This window comes from Lithobates pipiens, unplaced genomic scaffold (assembly GCF_037356315.1).
Source record: "Lithobates pipiens isolate NorthernLeopardFrog02 unplaced genomic scaffold, aLitPip1_a1.2 Scaffold_25, whole genome shotgun sequence".
Classification (NCBI taxonomy): domain Eukaryota; kingdom Metazoa; phylum Chordata; class Amphibia; order Anura; family Ranidae; genus Lithobates; species Lithobates pipiens.
Genome location: NW_027507787.1, coordinates 87,330,928 through 87,352,501, shown reverse-complemented (window position 1 = coordinate 87,352,501; position 21,574 = coordinate 87,330,928). Strand labels below are relative to the sequence as shown.

Genomic DNA, 21,574 nt, shown 5'->3' with positions numbered 1-21,574 from the left:
TACCAAAAATATGTAGAAGAATATGTATTGGCCTAAACTGATTTTTGGGGATATTTATTATAGCAAAAAGTAAAGTTTTTTTTCAAAATTGACTCATTCTTGGGGACTTCAACATCCCTACTAATACTAACATTCTGCAACTTCCAAATTTCTCAGTCTAATCTTCTCCTTTGACCTGAAGCAATGGATACATGCTCCTACTCACTTTAAAGGCAATACCCTTGACCTCGTCTTTTCCCACCTATGCACTCCATGTAACCTCTCCAACTTACCCTCTCTCTGATCATTACCTTATAATTTTTTTGCCTCCCCCTGCCTCCTCTCCCTCCAATCACCTAACAGTTACCCGTAGAAACCTTCCCCATCTCAACCCCTCTCTTCTGTACTCTGCGACTGACCACCTCTATGACAAAAATCGCACCCGTCCTGCACCGACTAGCCACTTCTGTCTAAAACACTTCACTTCTAGCCTCACTGGACACACTGTCTCCCCTCACTATACACAGAATCAGGCCCTGTCCCCTTCAACCCTGCCAAACAGATGATACTAGAAGTCTGAAAAAACACAGCCGCGCTCTTGAGCGCCTGTGGTGTAAGACGATGTCTCAGAAATATTTCAGCAGTATAAATCTGCCCTCCAAAAATTCCAGCCTTCTCACTGCCAAGCAGACCTATTTAATCACTCTCATTCAAAATGTATCATCCCGTCCCCGTCAGATCTTTTGTCCTCCACTGCCTCCACCCACTATCTCACTCACTGCCCCAGGAGATCACCAATCACTTCAAACAGAAGATTGATACAATTTGTGAGGACTGTCTCTACTCTATCTCTACTGTTTAGATACCGTTCATGCTTTACACTTCATGCCCACAGGTATAATCATTTACTTCCCTCTTTCAACCCCATCACTATAGACGAGGTTGCTAAATTACTTGCTAACATTCATCTTACCATCTGCCCTCTGGATCCTGTTCCCTCGCAAATGCTTCATTCACCCTCTAGCTCTATTCTACACTCTCTAACTCACAGCTTCAATCTCTCCCTCTCTTCTGGCATCTTTCCAAATTCTTTAAAACATGCACTTGTCAGCCCCACACTTAATGCACTCACTGGACCCATCCAATCTTAACAACCTATGCCCCATCTCCTTGCTCCCCTTTTTATCCAAACTCCTTGAACGTCTAGTCTACAACCGACTGAGCGTTTACATTGCTGATAATAGTCTTCTTTATCTCCTTCAGTCTGGATTTCGTCCTCAATATTCCACAGAAACTGCTCTCCTAAAACTAACAATCTACTAATGGCCAAAACTAAGGGACACCTTTAGCGTTTCTTACAATTCTACTTCCACCTCTCCTCTTCCTTTGTCTGTTGGGGTCCCCCAAGGTTCTGTTCTTGGACCTCTCCTATTTGTAGTATCGCTTCTAATGGATTCCTATATTTTGTGTGTATAAACTGTAACCATGTATTTGGTCACAAATGACACAGATAAGACTAATGTGTTAAAGTCCCATGTTTATCCTTCAAGGGGTATATTTGTTCAGTTTTTACTGTTGGTATACTTACAGAACTTCTATAGGTTATTAGAAAGACAAAGTATTGTAGAAGATGGACTTTTAAATGTCAGTCCCCATGGTTGAGATACAACATATGTACACCAATCATAATTATAAAGATAAAAAAGTTTATTTATTAATACATCCAGTGTTCATTTTTTAAAAGCAGAAATTTACATAATAAAATAACCATTTTAGAGGTTGAATAGTAGATCAGGGGACAGTAGAGTAAAACAAAATGTGTGATAAAAAAAACTGTTTTACTTTATTATACATGCAAGTTAATGTGAGCACAAAGGCAGTTCCACCCTGGACTCTTAGGGACTTTGCATGATTTCATTTTTGTTGGTTGATTCTTGACATCTTCTTGGATGATGTGAGGAATCGGATATTGTGTCAGAGGTGGTGGCTAAGGTTGAAACTGGAACTATGGGCCCATTGTATAACATGAACACCTGTAATGAAGATAACACCAAGTTACTGAGCTTTGCACTAATGAAATAAAAGGCAGTGCTGAACTTCCATATAATTCAACCTTCAATGATGCTATATTCATGGGCGTCCGCAGCAGGGGGCAAGGGGGGTCAAGTGCCCCCCCCTGGAATCCCCAAGGTGTTGCCACTGCCGCCGCCATGCTGCATTAATTTTTTTCTGAGTCCGCTCTCTTCTGTGTATCACAGCGCTGGATGGCTGTGTTCGGCGGCCGCTCTGTAACACAGTCCCGCCCCCCCCAGACCATCTCGTATGATAGTAGAGAGAATAAACGCTCCGCCTATCACATGAGCCGGTCTGGGGGGGGGCGGAACTGTGTTACAGAGCGGCCGCCGAACACAGCCATCCAGCGCTGTGATCCAGAGGAGTAGATGTCCATCCGTGCCACAGTGCCTGGATAGGAGGATCGAGGGGGGGGGGGCTGCAGTGCTCTCCTCCACCACCGCACTCTCCTGCCCCCCCCTCTCTTCTCTTCCACCACCGCACTCTCCTGACCCCCGTGCTCTCCCCCACCACCACACTCTCCTGACCCCCCCCCCCCCAGTACTCTCTTCCACCACTGCACTCTCCTGCCCCCCCCCCCAGTGCTCTCCTCCACCACCGGACTCTCCTGCCCCCCCAGTGCTCTTCTCCTCCACCACCGCACTCTCCTGCCCCCCGTGCTCTCCTCCACCACCACACTCTCCTGCCCCCCGTGCTCTCTTCCACCACCGCACTCTCCTGCCCCCCCCCAGTGCTCTTCTCTTCCACCACCGCACTCTCCTGCCCCCCCAGTCCTCTCTTCCACCACTGCACTCTCCTGCCCCCCCAGTGCTCTCCTCCACCACCGCACTCTCCTGCCCCCCCAGTGCTCTTCTCCTCCACCACCGCACTCTCCTGCCCCCCGTGCTCTCCTCCACCACCACACTCTCCTGCCCCCCCGTGCTCTCTTCCACCACCGCACTCTCCTGCCCCCCCAGTGCTCTTCTCTTCCACCACCGCACTCTCCTGCCCCCCCAGTGCTCTTCTCCACCACTGCACTCTCCTGCCCCCCCCCCAGTGCTCTCCTCCACCACCGCACTCTCCTGCCCCCCCCCAGTGCTCTTCTCTTTCACCACCGCACTCTCCTGCCCCCCCAGTGCTCTCCTCCACCACCACACTCTCCTGACCCCCCCAGTGCTCTCCTCCACCACTGCACTCTCCTGGCCCCCCCCAGTGCTCTCCTCCACCACCGCACTCTCCTGCCCCCCGTGCTCTCCTCCACCACCACACTCTCCTGCCCCCCCACCAGTGCTCTCTTCCACCACCGCACTCTCCTGCCCCCCCAGTGCTCTCCTCCACCACCACACTCTCCTGCCCCCCCCAGTGCTCTCTTCCACCACCGCACTCTCCTGCCCCCCCAGTGCTCTCCTCCACCACCGCACTCTCCTGCCCACCCAATGCTCTTCTCTTCCACCACCGCACTCTCCTGCCCCCCCAGTGCTCTCCTCCACCACCACACTCTCCTGCCCACCCAGTGCTCTTCTCTTCCACCACTGCACTCTCCTGCCCCCCCATGCTCTCCTCCACCACCGCACTCTCCTGCCCCCCCAGTGCTCTTCTCTTCCACCACCGCACTCTCCTGCCCCCCCAGTGCTCTCCTCCACCACCACACTCTCCTGCCACCCCCTCCAGTGCTCTCCTCCACCACCACACTCTCCTGCCTCCCCCCAGTGCTCTTCTCCACCGCCACACTCTCCTGCCCCCCCCAGTGGTCTCCATCACCACCACACTCTCCTGCCACCCCCTCCAGTGCTCTCCTCCACCACCACACTCTCCTGCCCCCCCCCCCCCACAGTGCTCTCCTCCACCACCACCACACTCTCCTGCCCCCCCCCCCCCCAGTTTTCTCCTCCCCTGTTCTTGCTGCTCTCCAGCTCTCCCCATCCTTCTCTAGCCACCATCCCAGTGCTTTCCCCCCCCAGTGCTCTCCGCCCCTGTTCCCCCCAGTGCTCCCCCCGTGCCCTCCACTCCCCCCAGTGCTCTGCCCCAGTGCTCTCCTCTCTCCCCCTGTTCTTTCCCCTCCAGTGCTCCCCCCTCAGTGCTCTCCCCTCCCCCCAATGCTCCCCCCCTGTTCTTTCCCCCCCCCAGTGCTCTTCAGCTCTTCCCATCACTCTCTAGCCCCCACCTCAGTGCTCTCCAGCCCTCCTTACTCCCCACCCCTGTTCTATCTGCCCCCCTGGTGCTCTCCAGCCCCCCCCCCCCCAGTGCTCTCTACCCTCCGTGCTCTCCACCCCTGTTCTTTTTGGCTCCCCCTTAGCACCCTCCACTCCCCACCCCTGTACTCTCCTCTGCCCCTGCATTTTGCGCCCACCCATGTGCTCTCCACCCCCATAGTGCTCTCCAGTCCCCCGTGCTTTCCACCCCTGTTCTTTCTGGCCCCCACTGGTGCTCTCAAGCTCCCCCCCATTGCTCTCCACTCACCCCTGCTCTTTGTGCCCCCCCCCCAGTGCTCTTCACCACCCCACACTCTTAGTCCCCCAGTGCTCTCAGCCTACCGTGCTCTCTACCCCTGTTCTTGTTGGCCCCCCCAGTGCTCTCAAGTTTCCCCCAAGCGCTCTCCGCTCCCCACCCCTGTGATCTCCACTCCCCCTCACTCTTTGCCCCCACCCATGTGTTCTCCAACCCCGCCAGTACTCTTTGCTTCCCCTTCTCTCCAACTCCCACTCAGTGCTCTCCACTTCCCCAGGACCAGAGGGCAGGCTGACTGGGGCCAGAAAATGAGGACGGCTGAAGGTGCAGGTGGCCAGGGACCACTCCATCTCACAGCAGACAGATCCTCTGGAAGGAGCACCGTCCCCATCCAAAACGAGAACAGACCCTGCCTGCTGCTGGCCGTCATGGATATCCTGCTGGCATGCAAGGTACTGTACCGAGCATAAACAACACACCTTCCCACAGACAGGGACTGCAGACTGGGACATGGGGCACAGGAGAGGCTGCAATGATGTGCACAGTGAGACTGCATTCACGACACAGTAAAGCTGCATTTGATAGACACGGTGAGGCTGCATTTGATGGACACAGTGAGGCTGCATTTGAAGGGCACAGTGAGGCTGAATTTGAAGGGCACAGTGAGGCTGCATTTGAAGGGCACAGTGAGGCTGCATTTGAAGGGCACAGTGAGGCTGAATTTGGTGGGCACAGTGAGGCTGAATTTGGTGGGCACAGTGAGGCTGCATTTGGTGGGCACAGTGAGGCTGTTTTTGGTGGGCACAGTGAGGCTGTTTTTGGTGGGCACAGTGAGGCTGCATTTGGTGGGCACAGTGAGGCTGAATTTGATGGGCACTGGTGAGGCTGCATTGAGCTCTTGCATTAAGTCTGCAGTCTCTGTCCATCTCCTGTAGCATGTCTGAAGTCTCTGAGGGAGTCTGGAGAGGAGTCAAAAGTGGGAGCACCGTCGGGATGGGGGTCATGGGAGAAGTCAGACTTGTGTGGACTGTGGATAGGAGACTATAGGATAAAACCTCCAAGCTGGAGCCGACTGACTGAGCCCTGCACAGTGCACCTGAGAGGAGGTCAGTGAAAGCACCGCCAGGCCAGTCGGGGGTCACTGATGTAAGGGGGGAGTGAATACGATAATGTAAGGGGCACTGATATAAAGGGTTTCCTCCTTATATTAGTAACCCACCCCCCTTACCTTAGAGTATTCTTTCTGCAGAAGGTGGTTCCCCCCCCACGTTCTGAGTTTCTGGGGTCCCCCTTGATGATTGATCACTTACCACTATTAACTGGAATTTGAATATATATATATATATATATAGTCCTATGTGATTTCATATCTATATCTAATACTCTCTTCATCAAATGTGCTTTAAAATGTATGGTTTTTCCCTTTCATGAACAAGAAAATAATGACGTTATGCTGTTGGGCTGGTATAATAATGCTGTGAGGCTGGTATGAAATTTTTTCCAGGGCTGGTTTTTGAAAGCATGGGCGTCCGCAAGGTTACTCAGGTGGCTGCGTACCATGCCCATATAGCCTAGAGAATGTACATCTTTTTACATTGCAATACATCTGTCGTTGCCATATTTTTATCTTGATGAAAACAGACAATACAGTGACAGTATGAGATCAATATATGGCCACAACAGATGTATTGCAATGTAAAAAGATGTACATTCTCTAGGCTATATGGGCCTGGAACACAGCCGCCAGAGTAACTTCCAATACAAAGTGAAGATGAATTATCTCTTATATAACACATATGTATTACCAGTGGAAAGATTTTCATGAGATTGTCGAAAAGGGGCGGAGCATGAGTGGCCTTGAAATGATGCCCCCCCTTGGAAAAAGTTCTGCGGACGCCCATGGCTATATTGCCATTACCACCTCCTCCCCCCTCTCCTCTGTGACTATAAAAGCCTCCACTCTTTTGTAAAGACTGTCCACAAGATTTTGGGTTGTGTCCATATGCATTTGTGTCTATTCAGTTATTAATATTGAATGAGACATTCTGGCTCATAATCAGTGTTTCAACTCATCTCAAAGATGTTTAATAGGGTTGAGCTTAGGGCTCTGTACAGGCCAGTTGAGTTCTTCCACATTAAAGAAGTCAAACCCTGTGTTTTGTGGGGTAGGTTTCGTGCACAGGATATGTAATAATGGAGCAGAGAACAACCTTCCACAAACTGCTGTCATAAGGTTGGAAGCCCAGTGTTCTCTAAAATGTTTTTGTATACTGTGGCAAATAGCAGGACCCTTCAGTGGAAATACCTGAACTCTGGCAATATAGGTTGATGTGATGGTCAGTAATGAACAATCATCTATTGACAGTACAATATAGTGTATAGTATGCCTTGTCAGTTTTTTGAAAATGTATGCCAAAGCTTATGAGAGCAGTCAAGAACTATATGAGGGCTTATTTTCTTTTAAACAGTGTTTTTTGTCAGGATGTAGGATACATTTCAGGGGTTTTGTAATTCAACTAAAGTTGTTCTTTAGACAAAAAAATATGAAGTAATGCATATGAATATTTTGGATTCTCATTTCATTCAGCAGGTTGGGCTCCTGGCTTCTTTTCACATTTTTTTAGATTAGTCTTACCTGTGTTGCTGAAACATCCTGTTTATAGAACTCAATAGCTCCAGCAACAAAAAATAAGAGCAGTGACTCCTCCCCCTCCCTTTATTCTCTTTTTATAAGGCTATAATAATTCACAATTGTCCTCCAAAGACCTATACCATACAAAAGTGCAAAAGATGCATATTGGGAGGAGTGGTCAGTAGGGATGAGCTTCGAGTTCGAGTCAAACTCATGTTCGACTAGAACATTGCCTATTCACCGAACAGCGAACAATTTGGGGTGTTTGCGGCAAATTCGAAAAGCCATGGAACACCCTGTACAAGTCTACGGGAGAAATCTAAAGTGCTAATTTTAAAGGGTTATATGCAAGTTATTTTCATAAAAAGTGTTTGGGAACCTGGGTCCTGCCCCAGGGGACATGTATCAATGCAAAAAAAAAGTTTTAAAAACGTCTGTTTTTTTGGGAGCAGTGATTTTAATAATGCTTAAAGTGAAACAATAAAAGTGTAATATTCCTTTAAATTTCGTACCTGGGGGATATGTGTGTATAGTATGCCTGTAAAGGGGTGCATGTTTCTCGTGCTTAGAACTGTCTCTGCACAAAGTGTAATTTCTGCAGGAAAAAAAGTCATTTAAAAGCACTCGCAGCTATAATGAATTGTTGGCTCCCCGTAATACAGATAACAGTCATTGAAAGTCATTGATAAAAAAACTTGCTATCCAGCGATGGATGATCATCTCTCCGGGGTCCAGCAATGGGTGATCTGATCCTGCGATCCTGTGATGGGTGATCTCTCCCTCCAGCGCAGCCTATCCACCCTGTCTCCACCGGAGACACTGCGGGAATCCCGGGAAGCCTAACACTTCTTAGCTGAGCCCGTTACCTGACCCCACCCCCCTCTGATGCAAGGGGAAAGCTGGGCTTCCCCAGTGACATGCGGGTGACCCCGCCCCCTCTGATGTAACGGAAACCTGCGTTACATCAGAGGGGGGTGGGGTCACCTGTACGTCACTGGGGAAGCCCGGCTTTCCCCTTGCGTCAGAGGGGGGCGGGGTCAGGCTGCCGTGATTCCTTCAGTGTCTCCAGTGCAGACAGGATGGATGCACTGTGTTGGAGGGAGAGATCACCCATCGCTGGATCAGATCACCCATCGCTGGACCCCGGACAGATGATCATCCATCGCTGGATAGCAAGAGTGTATTACCACTGCTGGACATTTTTTACATTTTTTTTTTATTTTGAATAAAGGACTTTTCCCAACGGTGTGTGTGTTACTGGCCTCAAAATGTGAATTAAACATACCACATCTCCCATGGACTAACTACCTAAACCTCCCCCTATCAATCAAACAACACCCCACTATTAACAATACACTCAAAATATTTAAGAAAGTTGCAGTCCCTCTAGGATTATCCACGGACATGGGACCCCTTTTGACACTAGCCAATAACCCAGATTTTATTCTCGGTCTTAACAATCCAAAGATGTACACTACCTTTCCTTCTGATCCTCTACTAATAACACACTGCATCCACAATAACAAACTGAAATCCAGACAGGAACTAAACAAAATACTCCCAACACACCCCTTATCAGATTGGTCATACATGCAAATACATGACTTCATAACTAACAACAAACACAAAGACCAGATCCTTAGACCCTTGTCCACATTTGAACGCATATGCCTAAAGAAAACACCAACCAGAAAAACAACCTCTACACTATACAAATGGCTTCTTTGTCAAAATAAAACTGAAAGAGATAAATATAAACTCAAATGGGAAAAATAACTCAATACTCAATTCTCCACGAAACAATGGGAAAAAGCAAATTTTTTTACACACAAATGTGCACTTAGCACGAAAATGCAAGAAATCTCTTATAAGATTCGCACACAATGGTACATTACACCACTCACCAAATACAACTGGTCTCATCAGCATTCCAGAATCTGTTGGAGATGTGGTTCCGAAACGGGTTCCTTCCTACACATTTGGTGGAACTGCACACTTTTGAGACCCTTTTGGAATCAAGTCCGATACTGGGCCAACCACATTACAGGCTCACACACAACCCTTGACGCAGCTTGGTGTCTATTGCACATAAACAACCTTTCATATAGAACATATAAAAAATCCTTGATCAGACATTTCCTCAACGCAGCCAAAAATTTGATCCCACTACATTGGAACTCTAGCTCTTTACCCTCAGTTGGAGACTGGCTCCGTAAAGTACACCATATCTATGATATGGAAGAAATTATCGCTATTAAACAGGGCTCTATTATTCAATTCAGGCAAATGTGGGAACCCTGGCGTAACTTTTGCAAGACACCACCGTAACCTCATAACATGATGTGTAAACGTAACTGTTTCTTTTTTCTGTAATAGAATATTATTGGGAAAGTTTCGTTATATTGAACTATACATGCCTTTCTCTGTTATCACACTACAATGATATAATCACATGCACCCCCCCCTCATATTTATATAATAGTTGTTATAACCTATTTTCATATGTGACTGTATTCATATGATACACTCCTAAGATTACTTGTCCAATCTCAATGTCCATAATTTCCTTACTGTTATACATTTTCTGTGACGCATTTACCCTTTGTATTTACTTCATTCTTTCTAATAAACTTTATTGTGATAAAAAAAAAATGTGAATTAAGAGAGCCGATGATGGTAGACGCAATGAGATAAGGTGATCAGCTTGGCATGGACTGCAAAGAATCACACAAACAGCATGAGATATGACCACTGACTTTATGGCTGGAAGTAGTTTCACTTTCACATAACAATACATCTTTTACATTTTTATAGTCACATGTTTATAACCATTAACAATTTAAAATACTGTAGTTAAAATCTGTATTATATAACGTAGTTACAACAATGAACATTACCATATTTTAATAACATATATATTCCTGTTATTCAGTGTTATAGATAATTATTTTTATCTCTTTGGTACACCTTAACTGTGCAATAATCAAAGCACTGCATTGCCAGTATAATACAAACATTATTTCGGTAGTACTCTTTTTTTAACCACTAGATGGTGCCCATTGCCTGTCTGTATGAAGCAATGCATAAGATTTACATACAATACTTTTTTTTACCCATTTTAATGTCAGTTTTCAACATGTGCTTTCTAAATCTATGCAATTTTTCATAAATCAGGTTTAAATATACCTATTTATAACGGTTTAGTGCTTATAATAGACATTTGTTCTGAGTAATGCAGTCTTTTCATGTTTTTATGCCCTTTTCACTTGTTTCTCACACATGCTGTTCTAAACTTCTAATTACAAAACTATAGGATAAAATCTGCTGAGACTTTTCCTGCATCTGCTCAAGTTTAAGAATCTTTCTATCACAGGTTAATACAGATTAGGAACAATTTAGAGTACATACCTGCAAAGAATCACACAAACAGCACGAGATATGACCACTGACTTTATGGCTGGAAGTAGTTTCACTTCCAGTCACATGGTGTGTGGCCTTATATAGACGCTGTTTGTGTACCTTCTCTGCCATCTGCTGGTTATTGATAGAACAGCAAGAATGTATGCATGACTTTTGACCCTCTCTTACCTGTTGGATACTTGGTACTTCACTTAAGGAGAGGCACCCAAAAACACCAAGAGATATGGACACACAGAAGATTAGCAGGTTGTTGACCAGAACCGCAGAATGCACAACAATGCTACCAGTCTGTCAAATAAACGGATAAACGAAAATTAGTAAACAGGCAATAGGTGACCTTAAACATGCATACATTTTTATGGATTCAGTATCAAGACTTAGACGATGAAAATATTTACTATTTTGTCCAAATGCATTGTTTAAAATGGTTGAGAAAGCCTGCTATAGACAGACAGCAGGGTTATCATACATCAATGTAGAATACCTCTTGAAATAAGTTCCTGGTCTCTAGGAACCCCTTTAAAAAGGGGTTCCTTTGCCGAAACAAGGTAATCCAGTGCAGGAATGCCAAGCTAATCATCAGCAGCTGGCATTCCACTCCCAGCTGCCACTGCCCTTGTTCTCAGCATCACTTCACAGCTCTCAATCTTCTAATTGGACTTCACGTGGACCAGTGTGCATTGACCTTATGGAGCCTTCCTGCTATGTGTTCTCTGCTTCTGCTGATCTCCTTGCTCTAATTGTGAATAGCTCCAGATGAGCCAGAGGCAACAAGAAAGGCAGGGCACACATGTGCATAACTGGAAACTTTTGTAAGTTGGAGAACCTAAGATTATAGGGCTGATAGCAATGCTGTGACAAAATGGAGGGTATAGTTGCAGTGTGCTTTAATGTTTTGCAGCAAGTTTCAGAATTTAATAGCAGTGCACATAATGAATTGTGCCAAATCTAGGTCTAATGCCCCATACACGCGAGCTGATTTTTCGTTGGAAAAAGCTTGGATTGTTTTTCCGATGGAATTCCGCTCAAGCTTGGCTTGCATACACACGGTCACACAAAAGTTCTCTGAACTTTTGACCACCAAGAACACCGTGACGTACAACAACACTACAATGAGCATAGAAAATTAAGTTCAATGCTTCAGAGCATGCATCGAATTGTTTGCGAGCATGCATAGGAATTTTGCACGTCGGACTTGGTACAGTTGGAATTTCCGATTGGAACTTTTTCCGACTGAAAAATTGAGAACCTGCTCTCAATTTTTTGCTGGCGGGAATTCTGCCAGCAAAAGTCTGATGGAGCATACACACAGTCAGAATTTCCAACCAAAAGCTCACATCGGACTTTTGCTGGTGGAATGTCCGATCATATGTACGGGGCATTACAGTTGATGGGAGCAAGCCTGCAGGGGATTAGTATAGTCCTATATTAGTATATATATATATATATATATATATATATATATATATATATATATAAAAGTATATATATTAGTATAGTATAGTCCTCTAAACAAGCAGCTTAACAATATGCAGGCAAAAATGAATAAAACAGGCAAAAATTATAACACATGATGGACAAGCTAGCAATCCTGACAATATATCAACAAAAAAATAGGCCATTGTGATAATATGAGGATAACAAATGGGCACACATGTAACTACTCTAGCAGCAATCTATTAACCACTTCCCACCCAGCCAATGCACATATACGGCCGGGTGGGAGCCGTCTACTCCTGATAGGACGTTCAGGAACGTCCATCAGGAGGAGCGGGATCGCGAGCGCGTGTGCCCGCGCAGCGGCGCGATCCCGATGCTCCCGTGTCACCGGACACGGCGCATCTCAGATCGGCAGGAGGGCTCTGTGATTGGCCCTCCTGATCACATGACGGCCGTGTCCAATCACGGCCGTCATGTGATGTAAACAAACAGCCTGTTGCTAGGCAATCGGCTCCTCCTCTCCTCACACAGAAGTCATCGCTGAGGAGAGGAGAGCAGATTGCTGCAGCCGGCTGATGATAAGTGTCATGGTTATGCATTAGAGTTGTTCTCCTTACCTGTCTGCATGTGTTCATTTCTAGAGACCAGCCGAGCTTCACCTGACTGCTTTTATTTCCTTCCTCTGGAATGGCTCCACCCTAGCCCCTATCAGACTACACTATATTAACCTTTGCACTGCTAGCCTATCCTGCTGATCAACCTTTGTGTATTAGCTTCCTGTTTCCTGTCGTGTGCTCTGCTTCTGATTTCCGTTACCGACCTGGCGTGTTCTGACCATCCCTGCTTGCCTGTGACCCTGACCTATTGGCGTGTACCCGACTATTCTGTTCTGCTTGTGGCCCCGACCTTGGCTTTGTCCCTCACCATCCCTATCCTCCTGTTACCTACTGTGGGTGTGAGCTGGGGGACCCTGGGGGTCGCGACCTGGAGCCAGTTGCAGCCAAGACCATCTTCACCACTCGAAGCTCTGGTGAACACCAGCTGGCTCTTAGACTCCGCGCCCCGGGGAATCTTACGCTCTTACCCCAGTGGGATCTGTCCCCCGTCTGCAGCCGTCAGCCGTAGGGTCCACAGCCTTGCGGTGCATCCCCAACCCTACGGTGTGCACCTGTCACCTGGGCTCTAGGTGACCTGACAATAAGTGAGTATGAGCTGTTTTATACAGCTTTTTACTCACTGATCTTCAGTCTAGTGTAAACACACAACACACCACACAGTGTAAACACATTCCCCACATATGTCCCCATAACACACATGTCCCCAAAACATACATGTCTCCAAAAAATAAAAACACATGTCCCTAATAATAAAAACATGTCCCCCACATATGTCCCACTAAAATCACTTGTCCCAATGATTATCTGCACACATATGTACGTGATCACCTGCACACATATGTACATGATCATTTGCGTACATATGTCCGTGATCACACAAACCAATTATTATACACTTAACGGAATTTTTTTTTACCAAAAACATGTAGCAGAATACATTTTGGCTTAAATTTATGACAAAATTTGATTTTATTGGATTTCTTTTAAAATAGAAAAAAGAAAATATAGTTTTTTTTCCAAATTTCCGCTTTTTTGCGCTTATATCGCAAAAAAAAAAAAAAAACGGAGTCGTGAATAAATACCACCAAAATAAATCTCTATTTGTGCGAACAAAATGATAAAAATTTCATTTGGGTACAGTGTAGCATGACCGCGCAATTGTCACTGAAAGCGCTAGAGCGATGAAAGCTGAAAATTGGGCTGGGAAGGAAGGGGGCGAAAGTGCCCTGTATTGAAGTGGTTAAGAGAAAAAAAGCCAATAGCATATTCTGATAGATAATATATGTTAAATAAATAATCTCATAATTATTGAATGCTGTGCTAATACCCTCACAAAATCAAATCAACATATATTCAATATCCCCTATTAATGGTGGCAAACACAAATCATGATGAAATATGTGCCATATAAACACATGTAGCACCCTCTAGTGATAGATTTATATTTATTAGTATAGGTAAATTTTAGCCTGGCACAGAGTCAGGCTGGGTCAAATCTGGGTCAGGGCTGAGTGACTTAGGGAGGCTGGATGACTCAGCAAGGAACCTCCTTCTACTTGCTGGGACCTTGGAGAGGCTTCCAGAAGCATGGATGGGAGGTTAGGAGGAGCTGCTTTTGGAGTATTGATGAGGGTCCTAGCCAATCCCCAGAAAAATGGTCTGGCAAGGAGCAGGACCTCTTATAAATACTTATGGGTCCTGGAAGATGTTGCTGGAGTGCTGAGGAGGCTGTTGGTGGCCCTTAAGGGTGTCTCCTAGTCTGGGGGGGGGGGGGGGGGTGACCTTGGGCCTGGGTGCCATAGGATTCCTCTACAACACATGGAGGAATCCTTCCTGAAGGCACAGGAGCAAGGTAAGGTACTAGAGGATCCCTCTACAACACGTGAAGGAATCCTTCTTGGAGGCACAGGAGCAAGGAGAGGACTCAGCAGGGTGGAGTGGTGAGTGTTCCAGTCTGGTGAGGATTGTTGAGAAGTTAGCCAGGAGGGCTTGTGAAAGGGGCAGCTGCGGCCAGATAGGTTGGCAGTGCCTGATAGGTTGGTGCTCGGATCAGTAGCCACAGAGATGTAAAGCTGGACTCTGAATTTGCTACACATTTAAAGGGGGCCTCGGGTTCCTGCCTGTAAAGGGCTATTGCTTTTAATCTGGCTGATACTTTTTGTCAGCTTTACCTAACAGTGTGCCAGCAGGAGTTCTGCAAGCAAGTTAATGCTGGAGGAAGAGAAGGGGTGTATATCCAGTTCCCGACCGACGCATGCTGATGTACGTCGGCAGAATGGCATGGGCAGGCATATTGGCGTACAGGTAAGTCCATTTTTATATGCCTCCCTGCCATCGCTTGTGCGCCGCCAGTGGCGCGCTTACACGCCAGTCTCGTCCCCTGTGAGTCCGGGTATATTGTCTCATGGGGAGATGCCGTTGTAAACAGCGTCTCCCCTTTCTGCCTAGCAACAAGTGACACTGATCTCTGCTCCATGTGATTGGAGCAGAGATCATTGTTCACTAACACAAAGCCCAGCCACCCACAGTTAGTAACACGCCCCTAGGAACACGTAACCCCTTCAATGCCAGTGTAATTTACACAGCATTTGTATAGCACTGATTGCTGTATAAATGACAATGGTCCCAAAAATGTGTCAAAAATGTCCGATGTGTCCGCCACAGTTAGTAACACGCCCCTAGGAACACGTAACCCCTTCAATGCCAGTGTAATTTACACAGCATTTGTATAGCACTGATTGCTGTATAAATGACAATGGTCCCAAAAATGTGTCAAAAATGTCCGATGTGTCCGCCATAATGTCGCAGTCACAATAAAAAAATCGCTGATCGCTGCCATTACTAGTAAAAAAAACTATTTATAAAAATGCCATAAAACTATCCCCTATTTTGTAAATGCTATAACTTTTGCGCAAACAAATCAATAATCGCTTATTGCGATTTTTTTTTACGATATGTAGAAGAATACGTATCGGCCTAAACTGAGGGAAAAAATGTTTTTTTTTTATATTTTTGGGGGATATTTATTATAACAAAAAGTAAAAAATAATGCGTTTTTTTCAAAATTGTCGCTCTATTTTTGTTTATAGCGCAAAAAATAAAAACTGCAGGGGTGATCAAATACGACCAAAAGACAGCTCTATTTGTGGGAAAAAAGGATGTCAATTTTGTTTGGCAGCCACATCGCAGGACCGCGCAATTGTCAGTTAAAGCGACGCAGTGCCGAATCGCAAAAAGTGGTCTGGTCTTGAGCCAGCAAAATGGTCCGGTCTGAAAGTGGATATAGACTGTATATAAGAAATGTTGTCCCTGAAGTTGTTTGAAGTCAAGAGGGTATCCCATAGTTCCCAATGCCTGTCCAAGTTCTAATCCCTCAATAAATTACAAAAACAAAGCACTAAACTGTTTTCTGATTCGGAGTGCCTATGAAGATGCAGTGTGCCTGGCTCTGCAGGGTGTGGGATCCCATTCTACTTGGGGCTCCTTGGAGGGTGCGCTACACACATGAGAGTGAAATGCATTAAAATCAAGTGCATGTATATCCAATGGATATAAATCACATAGGAATCTCACTTATATAAAACAAATATATGTGCATGAGTCAATATAACTTGTTAAGATCCACGCTATAGCCGACTGACGGCTACAGTGAGGATCTGCTTTGCTGGGAGGCCGTCGATAGACGTCCTTTCCTTTGCACACTGTCCACAACCCCTGAAGGGTGCGCTGTTGTGGAAATTTTTATTAATGTATGTTGTCAGATGCCCCCCAGTGTCAGTTTTGCTGCAATACACTCATGTGTGGGTATTTGCTCACACAGACGTTGGTGGAAGACCATTGACTGCGGAAATCTTCCCGAGGACATGGCAGATCTGTTTGCTTTTTTAAGGATGTTTGTTTATGCCTCACCAAGGGACTGGCCACTCCATGGTGACCGCATCTAAACTCCTAAGTAAGCAGATCTGCGTACATGGGAACCATAGCATAAATATACAAAATCATGGCCCACTGAGCCATGATAGAGTATGGCTCACGTCATTGATAGCAGTGGGATCTTAATATTAGCGATATGTTCGGATATCGTCACGCGTAATTTCCGTTTCGTGCACCCAATATAAATCAGGCCACACGAGCATCTCAGCGCATAAACCACATGTGTGCTATTACACGTGATAAATTGGTCAATTTCAAACTGACAATCATTTACTGGTGAGGTGAAATTGTCTAATGCACGAATTGGTCGGGAAACCTCCCTGCATGCCTTACATTTCTTACATGCATAAAAACCATTCGGATCCCAGAAGGTTTGTGGGCGTCTTGGTGGATCAACTACTTTTTTGATGATTTTATCACCGAAACTTGTGGCCTTTCTATAAATAAATTGCAGATTAGGCGGTAATTCGGTGTTCAATTTTTTATTTAGTAGTAGGACATTCCAGTGTCGCTTGAAGATGGCTTCGACCTCTCTATACTGGGCATGAAAATCGGAGATGAAGCCCCATTCCTTGTCTTGTGTGTTTCTACCCATTTCATTATCAGGGACTCTTGTTACGTTCTTCCAGACATGCTGATCTCGGGATGTCTCTCGCTTCTTCAATCACTTTCTTCAGCACCGTGGGGTCAAATCTTCGGAAAACAAATCTTTCCGCCAATATATTGGCCTGTATATTAAAATTATCCTGTTCCGAACAATTCCTCCAGACCCTCATTATCTGGCCCTTTGGTATATTTTTTAGCCACTGTGGGTGATGGCCACTTGATATTGGGAGATAACTATTCCTATCAGTTTTCTTAAAATACACTTTTGTTTCCAATTTATTATTATTTTTGTAGATAGCCACATCCAGAAAGCTAATGTCCTGCTGGTGCCATTCTGAAGTAAATTTGATATTCTGATCATTTGTGTTAAGATATTGCACAAATTCTTTCAAATTAGACTCAGTGCCAGTCCAGATAAAAAACAGGTCATCTATAAAACGTTTATAAAAAATTAACTCAGGTGGTTGTTGTTTAAAAATCACCTTGTCCTCCCATTCCGCCATAAAAAAGATTAGCTATGCTGGGTGCAAATTTTGCTCCCATTGCAACTCCCCTTTGTTGGGAATAGAATGTGTTGTTGTACCAAAAATAATTATTGTTCAAACTAAAATTTAGAGCATTTCTTAGGAAGATTTTCTGATTATGTGGCAGATTGTCCCGCTTACTCAATGCCCAGTTTAGAGCCAACAGAGCATCATCATGCTATATTATTGAGTATAATGAGGATACGTCTGCTGTCACCAAAAGTACCCGTTCAATATCATTTAACTCCAAATTCTGTAAATGATTTAAAAAACTTTTTGTATCCTTTAAATATGATCGGGTCTCACCAACACTTTTCTGTAAAAACTTACCATATTTATCGGCGTATAACACGCACTTTTTCCCCCTTAAAATCGGGGTAAAGTTGTGGGTGCGTGTTATACACCGATCCCCACTGTCTGTGAGTCAAAAATACTGAGCGCCGCTGAAAAAGACCGAGCGCCGTGTTTCCCTATCTCCGCAACATTGGCAATGTGCACTACGCTCCATCTACAAAACAATGAAATCTGCTAACCTTTGGGAACCTATAAACTTACCCTCAGGTGGTATATCACCCCTGCGCGTATGCGATTGTTTAATGAATCCCTAGACGCACATTGTTGGAGACAGTGTGGTGCGCCTGGCACCCTCTTTCATATTCTTTGGGATTGCCCTCACATCAAAACATTGTGGATGGATATATTCCGCCTAATTGCTGAAGTAACTAGTATCCCCATTGAACCATCCCCGGCCTTGGCGATTCTGTCTATAGGCATAGAGCTTTATCCACACGCACTCCAATATATTATTACACAGATCCTATTAGCTACTAGACTGGTGATAGTCCGTAACTGCAAATCCCCCGCTTCAATCTCCCATACGGAAATTGTACGCTTAGTACATACGCATTGTGCTTATGAACGCATGTATGCTGCGGCAGAAGGTTACTTAACTTAAATAACGACGCGTTGGAAATTATGGGATGCATGGTTCGTCAAATCACGTCCCTTATTCATCTGAATTACCACTCTTACATTATAGACTCCCTCTTTCAACATACCGCACTGAGCCTGCTCCCCTTCCCCATATCCCCTCATCCTGCCCCCCCCCCCCTTTCCCTCTTTTGTTTGTTTGTTGCTTTATCATATTGCAGCTGGCGATCTATATTGGATCGACCAACATGTCCACACACTCTAGATGCTTTCTTCTCTACCCACTTGTTTATATTGACTAGTTGTAGTTTAACCACTGTTCAAATCATAACATGTTATTCTTTCGACCTCCTGTTTTACGGATGGTATTCTCACCTATAAGGCGTAACCTGCTCCTATTGTCATCTCCCTGCTGATCTTCATATTATAGCAACTGGGTTGTCTACCCCTCTGCACACAGCAAGATCCCGTTTGGGGTGTCTAGAGGGGAGATATCCCTCCATCATACTCTTTTTCTGCTCTGTTGATGTGACTACAGTGTCCGCAAGGTGAATAGGATGTATGCTCTCAACCCTAGAACTTCTCCCGTTTATGTAATATTCTACCATTGCATACTGTAACTGTGGTTATTGTTATTCTGTTCTTGTTTTTTTTTTTTTTTCTGTGCTCTTAAAATTTAATAAAAATTAATTGAATTAAAAAAAAAAAGACTGAGCGCCGCCGAAAAAGACCGAGCCGACTGCTCGGCTCCGCTCGTAGTCGCGCCTCCCTGCTGTTTCTGGAGCGAGCGCTGACGAAAAAGACCGAGCCCACTGTACTGTGTATTCAGCTTGGCTCGGCATGCAGTCCCACCCAGACAGCTCAGTCTTTTTCGGAGGCGCTCGGTCTTTTCCGACGGCGCTCGCTCGGTCTGTCTTGGCGGCGGGATATTTAAACATGGGCAAGGCTGCAAACGGCGCTGGGCAAGCTGGAAATGACACTGGCAAGCTGCAAATGACACTCTGCAAGGCTGCAAACAGCACTGGGCAAGCTGCAAATGATGCTGGGCAAGCTGCAAATAACACTGATCATTCTGCAATGATGGACAAGGCTGTAGATGCACACTGATAAGGCTGCATTGACGGGAATTTAAATGTAAGTTATTTTTTTCCTTAAACTTCCCTCCTAAAACTTTTTTCCTTAAAATGCCCTCCTAAACTTGGGGTGCGTGTTATACGCCGGTGCGTGTTATACCCCGATAAATACGGTATCCAAATACTGACCCAATCTAGAGGAGACTGAATCAATACTATTAACAATTGGCCTTGCAGGGGATTTGTTGGGTCTTTATGGATTTTAGGTAAAGTGTACAGTGTAGGTACTCGACTGCTAGCAGGCGTGAGATATCGTATTTCTTTGGTTGTTAGAACCATTGTATTAGATCCTATTACGATTGGTTTTTCCAACCGGTCTCTATATTGTTGGCTGGGATCTGCATCCAATTTCTTATAAGTCTTTGTATCGGATAACATGTCTGTTATCTGATTGTGGTAAAAGTCCTTCGACAGTATCCCCACCCCTCCTCCTTTATCCGCAGGTCATATAATGATGTCCTTACGTTCTTCTAACATTTTAATGCCATCATTTATGTGCCTTACATTTATTTCTTTTTTTGGTTTCAGAGTTTCCAGATCCTGCAACACCAGGCCTTTGAACACTTCTTTTTTTTTATTTTTTTTAACATCAGTTCTTTTTATTGAAATAAAAGATTTATGGTACATACAAAAAAATAAAGGGTGTCTACATAGAAACTTATGGTAATCTCAATTTCACTCTTCGTACATAATGTTTATACATGCCTCACATAGATAATTAAGTCAGTACATAGTTTTAGAACTATTATCGGAGCCATACAAGCACCTCCATAAATCCACCCACCCTCCCTCACCCCATCCCACCCATTCCCGGCTTGTCTCCATTAACCTATCAAAAGCACCGAACAATACTCTTCTACAATCAGACTATTATGTGCATGTTGCAGAGTTTTTAAGCCACCTGTCCCAGACCTTCTCATATTTGGAGGGGCATCCCCTATGAGTGTATATAAGTTTCTTAAAAGGGCAAGACTCCATTCACTTCCCCGAGCCATTGGTAGACCGTTGGAGGGTCAGGTCTCATCCAGACTCTGGCAATCATTTTCTGTGCAGAAAACGGGGTTTCGTGTAAAAATATTTTGGTGTATTTATTCAAATCTGGATCTGGGAAGATACCCAGAAGACAGTGGCGGAACTACCACCATAGCGACCCGTGCGGTCACTATGGGGCCCGCAGCTGAGAAGGGCCTGGTGAGCGGGCGGCGGGTGAGCCGCCGAGCTGCCTATCCGCTCAGCTCTCGTACAGTCACACTGACTGTACGAGCGGACGCAGCCAGGTCACTCGGCAGCGGCGGAGGCGGCGGCGGCGGCGGGGGGGCGTGGCGGGGAAGCTGCCAGCGGGGAGGCTTGGTGGGTGGCCAATCAGCGAGTGGCGGGGCAGAGAGATGACATCTTCTCTCACCGCCCAGCGCCCGCCCTGCGAACTGCCAGCTCCACCCTCACTCACTGTGCTGGCAGCAGAGAGATTACATCATCTCTCTGCTGCCTGAATCTCTCTGCCAGCTCCACCCTCACTCACTGTGCTGGCAGCAGAGAGATTACATCATCTCTCTGCTGCCTGAATCTCTCTGCCAGCTCCACCCTCACTCACTGTGCTGGCAGCAGAGAGATTACATCATCTCTCTGCTGCCTGAATCTCTCTGCTGCCTGACTCAGACGTGACAATCCCATTCCCCACCTTAAAAGGAAAATGACAATGCACAACTTGTGGTAGGTGATGTGGCAAGTGGACAATCTGCAATGGGTGGCAGGTGACGTGGCAAGTGGACAATCTGCAACTTGAGGCAGGTGACGTGGCAAATGGACAATCCGCAACAGGTGGCAGGTGACGTGGCAAGTGAACAATACGCAATGGGTGGC

General features: G+C 45.7%; 1 pseudogene across 1 annotated transcript in view; it reads right to left on the bottom strand.

Annotated features, from left to right (window-relative positions):
* Positions 1-1,707: 1,707 nt before the first annotated feature.
* Positions 1,708-21,574, bottom strand: part of LOC143929909 (membrane-spanning 4-domains subfamily A member 4D-like) — a 103,918-nt pseudogene continuing 84,051 nt past the window's right edge. Inside the window, exons 5-6 of the transcript XR_013262641.1 lie at positions 10,700-10,819; positions 1,708-2,012 (exon numbers count right to left, since the gene is read on the bottom strand). The product of XR_013262641.1 is annotated as a membrane-spanning 4-domains subfamily A member 4D-like (transcript). The remainder of the gene's footprint in view (positions 2,013-10,699; positions 10,820-21,574) is intronic.